Raw genomic sequence first — 6,157 nt, 5'->3', positions numbered from 1 at the left:
AGACTCTAGCTTAGTTTGTTATATCTTTCTTTCTTGTCTTAGAACCAGTTGTAATCTTTCTTTTGACTTTTGAACTACTTTTCTACTGTTTGTAGAGTAAGATTCTGCCTCACTTTACTTTATGATTTAGATTCATTGATTGTCTTTCATACTCTAATGATATATGATTTATTCCTTCCTTATTTGGATCTCTCATTTATACTTTGCACATTGATTATTTATGTTCATGATTATGTTATTGTCTATGTGGGAGGTTGATTACCTCGATACTTGATCTTCGGGGCTGTGGATCACACACTCGGGTATGCCAGGTAGGGTACCAGCTGGGTGGATGTGACATAGCCAAATCCGGTCAATAGCTGAACACTCGTGGGGTGATACACCGTAAGACCTAGGTTCAGTGACAATTCCATACAACATATGATATAACATGATTAAAAGGACAGGAATAAATCAAGTTCAAGTATAAAGTTATCAAATCTGAATACTAGTTACAATCATCTAAGACTTCAAATCAAAAGTTATAACATCAGAGTTCCAAGAAAGAAAGAGTGCCTGTAGTGAAAATATTCAAGAGTCTTGGTAAAAGATACCCTCGCCTCTCCCAAAAAAATCAAAGTGTAAATATAGAAAAGTGACATGAAAGATAGTAGAGATTTCCTAAGGATGGCGAGGTCTCTATCACTAAAAGCCGGGTCTGTAGGAGCAGTCGAGGCACGAGCATGAAGCTTCATGCACTTCCACTTCTTCATCAATTGTACCTTCCAAAAAGCTTCCTTGCGACAAATCCTCCACTTGGAAGGGGACCTCATAATCTGTAGAAAGTTGTTTGTGAATTTTAAAAGTAACCGCAAGCGCACGGTATCGTGTAGCTAACGGGTCGATCTCAGGGAGATATGCCACTTAGAATTGAACTTCTTAATAGTAATGCGAGAGTGTAATGATTCAATTTTTGTTAACTAATTAACTAAACTAAACGATCCTAATCTATATGTCTAATGCAATCGAATTGAAACGAAAAATAAATTAAACACAATCAATGCATAAATAAAAGACAGGAGAAAAAATGCGAACAATAACAAAGCAATAAAAGGAAAAGGAAATAGCTAAAATGCAGATGCAACACCACCCGTCACCGAAACCAGAGGAATACATCGACCAGGTTTCTCCGGTTATGTGGTCCGAGATAATGAATGAATAGGCAGAAAGTAAATAACGAAGCAATAAACAAAGCAATAAAAAGAAAAGGAAATAGCTAAAATGCAGATGCAACACCACCCGTCACCAGAAGCAGAGGCACGACTGTAGGCTTGCTCCGGTTATGTGGTCCGAGATAATGAATGAATAGGCTGAAAATAAATAATATAAAGTAAATAACAAAGCAATAAACAAAGCAATAAAAGGAAAAGGAAGCCTTAACCAAAGAGAGGCACGACTATAGGCATCTCTGATCAATGATCCAGGGGAAGGGAGAACAATAAATAATGCTGAAAGTAAATCCTAAATTAAGAATATGGAGGGGTAGATAGAAGCGGGAATGGAGGGAGGAGAGAAGATTAATAAAGAAGGTTACTTACTTGCGAATTGAACAAACGATTCGAATCTCAACCAACCCTAACAACCAGATCTAGATCTAGAATGATCTAAATCTGCAATTGCTAGACCCAAAGAAAAACAAATCTAAAAAAACTGAAACTTGAACTTGAAGCTTGAACTTGAATTGCATTACATAAAAAGATTAAACCTAAACATTGAATCTAGAAATTTAAATCTCACTAATGCAAGCAAAGAAACTAGAGAAAATATAAATAAACTGAAGAGAGAAGAAAGAATGCTTCTACTAAGCTCTAGAACATGTCCTCCTTTGATGGAATATGATCTCCTTTTATAGAGTTTACATGAGATATGAAGCACGACTGAATTTGAATAAAACTCAAGGTTTCTATCTGACTCAGCCAATTAGGGGTTTGACGTAGTAATCGCACTGACTTAAAGAGATCAGATGCATAATTCCACCGTTGGATTTGAGGTTTAAGTAGTCGTGAAGCTCTTCTCCAAAAATCAGCACGATCTGACATCGGATGACTGTTCAATGAAGGGTTTGATCGAAACTGGACAGAGGCATTCAAAAACGGGATTTTTCCTCTTTTTCTTTCTGAATATAATTCTTTTTCCTCTTTTCTTTCTTTAATTAAATCCAAGATAGGAAATAAGATATTGAGGTATGCAAGGACTCTTTTCCATTGGACTCTCTCAATAATATCTCTGTAGATTTGATTTAAAATCTCAGCCGTAGATCAGATTTGCCTTCTTTGTCTCTTCAATATTTCGGAGTTGGCCCATAATCACACATCTCTAGCCCATCATGCTCCAGATTAGGCCCATTTTCGCATTTGAGAATTTGAATGAACTTCTTGATGTGTAAAATAGCATGATTAAAGCCCAAAACTCCAAATATTTGCTTAATCTTGAAAAGTCCAAAAATCTACAAAAACAACATAAAACCCAAGGTAACTCCACTCTAAGTGTATAAAATGCATGCTTTATGCCCTAAGATTTCACACATAAATGTGCTCATAAAAAATTCTAAAGAATCACACACAAAGAAGGAATGAGTTCCACAGAACTCAGTGAGGTTAACTAACGTTCATGTCATGCAATCAACCATAACATCTACATCATGTCCACAAGATGGTAATAAAATAAATGGCAAAATATGATAAGGTATAGTTATGATGACATGTTCCTAACTCTACCATGAAGTCTCTAAGGTAGACACGAATTAAGAAAACACCAGTCTCCTTCGGGTGGTCTCATTCACTCTTCCTCAACAAGAGACGTTTATTGGGTTCTCCACGGTTGTTGGGTAAAGTCTTGTCAAACCATGTTGGGGTATAGGTCACCACTCTTTCACATCACCATTTGGTATGAAACTTGGTGTGTGTCAAGGTTATACCTAGGCCCAATGCAAGGTCCTATGGTCATGTACTATATATGGTCCGGATATCTCCGCTCATGCTTAGTGCCGTTTTGGTTCGATACCTTCTCACCTATGAATGGAATCCTTAACGGGAGGCATCTGTTGGATCCCATTCCTTAACCCAATGGTCATCCACATATAATGGACAGGATGCTCTCCATGTCCTCTCACGGGCTGGTTATCTAGTCTTGAGCGCCCATGAGCCCTTATCTATTATATGCAATTCTACCAAGCTATGATGATAGTGGGCCTGCTTGACACATAGGACCCAGCCAGTGGCAACAAGGGTTAACTGGCTTCAATACCCCTACCGGAAGGGTAGTAGTACTCATAGGGATTCCTAGCCCAACACTTCTAGATACCTATCATTCATGTAGTTGGTCTAGATGCAATCACATAAGGTCACTAGGGTAATGGGCTAACCCACAACCCTAGTAAGTAAAATAGAATAAAAGAAGTAATCTCATTCAACATCATTCATCCCATACATTCTGATATTGTTTTCATATCTATAATATAAAATTCAAAATAAAGAGTAAATCTCAATCATTCCAACCTTACCTTCCGTTTGTGAAAAGTCACACACAAGTATATCATAATAGATATCAATTTAAAACAATTTATATCACCAATAGAATTTAAATAGTAGTACTTAATACTACAAAACATGGTTAGTCATTCCTCACCTTCCAACTTGATTTTTGTTCTTCAAAGTCACAAATTCGCTCACAAGTGTCGATTATACTAGGTTTAATACCGAAATCACACCGTGTTATCCACAAAGAATAGAGTGAATGGGAATTCACTCTAAGACTATGAGGATCAGAGATTAGATCATTACAGTTGTAACAACCCCTTTTTTCTAACTCGGAATCCGTATTGCAATTCCGAGAACCCGAAGGTCTAGTCGGATTAAATTGTGGAGTGTTCGAATAGAAGTCCATGATCCATATCTAGAACCCATGGATCTAGATTCTCTTGTTGAAGAACCTACCTTACTGGGAAGTTGGATCTTTGGTAGAAGGCAAGTGGCGTTTGGAGATGTCTGGAATGAAGGTAAGACATCCCCCACGTGTTGTTTAGGGCTAGGTTGTGTTTGGGTTTCAACCCCCTGAGCAAAGCACCCTTGTATAGCAATATACTTGGGGGTGGTTGCTAGTGGCGGTTGATTAAACCAGAGCGACCCCCGGATTAAACGCTTGCGGGAGAAATGCCCTATTTTGCCCCTATTCGTTATAAATAGCATCCCTCGCCTTATTAACGCATTATTATGTTCGGGATTGCTATTTTGGGCGATTAGGCGGCAGTGGAAACATGCTGGAAGGTGGGCGAAGTGCTGTTAATGATATGGAACCTTTTCTCTTCTATTCTTGGTGATTACGATTAAGGTAATGAATCTCCATCCGCTATTCTCTTCTTTTTAACCTCTCGATTGATATGAACCCATCCCCATTTTGTTGGGTGGTTACCCAATTGATTTGTTGTAATCCCTTTCCAATGTTCTTAATGAGATTCTATCCGAACGAATCCCCGCATTTGTTTAATAGATGGATCTCATCAAGGAGAAATGATTTGGGTAATAAATCTTTCTTAATTTTAGGGTTTCTTGTTACCCCTTTGTTCTAGACCTATTAAGCTTGAAATTCGGACCAAGATCATCCCAAAACGGATTGAAATCGGATGATCAAAAGTCCAATTTTCGGAGTTGGTAACTGTCTGAAACAGGGGCGGTCGCTTGTGGAGGTCGCTGAAGCAAGCAACCGCCACAAGCAACCGGCTGGTTTCCGATGATTGTGTAGGTTTGATTTTTTGAATTGTTTTGACTCTTGACTCTTATACATTCTTGTAACCCTATGCCTAGGTGTTCTCTCGTTTCAAATAAAAGTCTTATAATAGTTTTTGGATTGCAAGTTAGAGGACTTCTACTAAATTACAGGTAAGGACATGCATTCTTATTTATATGCAATTACATATACATGATGATTCAGCTGTTCTATTTACTATTCTTTGAGCATGTAACTTGTTGTAATTGTATAAAGCATGTGAATCTTATTGTATACTTGCTGTTAGTGGTGTTCTTTGATGTACTTCATCTTTTATGATATTGCACAACTGTTCATGGTATGATAAAGAGTGATGTAGTGTAGTTGTGATGGAGGAGGTATTCCATTGGGATATCTTGGCTGGAGATATCGAGAGGGCCGTGGTATGGGACACATGCTCACCGATGCCTCTAGCACTATCATGATTACTTGGATGACATACTTAGGAGAGTCTAGAATTGCATGGCTAGGTACCCCACATGCTATTACCCTTTCGGCAGGGGAATTGAAGCCAGGTGACCCGTGACAATGGTGATGTGACTATGTTTCATCCTACAGCGGTAACCAGTCTGTGTGGAGACTTAGTGGTCCACTATTGGTCATGTAATGGTAGGGTTGCATATGTTAGGGTTGGGCTCATGGACGTCCAAGGAACGGACCGGGTGTTATGAGGAGTCATGAGAGCATCCGCCCCAATAATATGTGGATGACCATAGGGTTAAGGAGTGGAGTCCAACTGTGGTAGATGGCCGTGAGGGTTCTCACTCCTAGGTTGCGAACATCTTGAACCGGTTGGTTGGTGCTAGGGGAAGTATCTCGGGCTCCATATAGTATGTTACCATTATGACTTGCATTGGATTAGAAACCCCTGACATGCGCTTGCTTACTCATTGCCAATGGTCGTGGTGAGAGAGTGTTGACATAATCCCTAACATGGTTTGAGAGAGCCGTGTGACTTACTCCTTGCCCAAGATCCTCGCTGTAGGTAACCGCCACTCTTGCTGATCGAGAGATCAGACCTACTCAAAGTTGAGGTCAGAGTATTTCTTAAAGCATGTCAGCTATTAGAACTGCATAGTTAGACATCTTAGTAGCATTCATATCAAGAGCATATCAACCATATCATCAGTTGCTATATGTATCTGCGGATTGTAATACACTATAGCGAGAATTGACCTGTTCTTTACTGGAGTCTTGCCGTTAGAACTCACCTCTTTCATATTGTATATATTATATGAGTTGTACGATGGTGGCTCAACGCTTCTAGTTGGAGATGATTCATATGAATGAGTCTTCTCATATGAAGCTGATGTGAGACAGCATTGGTACATGGACTGGTAGAGCATGGAGCCTC

This window comes from Hakea prostrata, chromosome 9, assembly GCF_041222555.1.
Source record: "Hakea prostrata isolate BN-2017 chromosome 9, UWA_Hpros_2, whole genome shotgun sequence".
NCBI lineage: Eukaryota > Viridiplantae > Streptophyta > Magnoliopsida > Proteales > Proteaceae > Hakea > Hakea prostrata.
The sequence above is the reverse complement of the archived record's forward strand: the minus strand, read 5'-3'. Positions refer to the sequence as shown.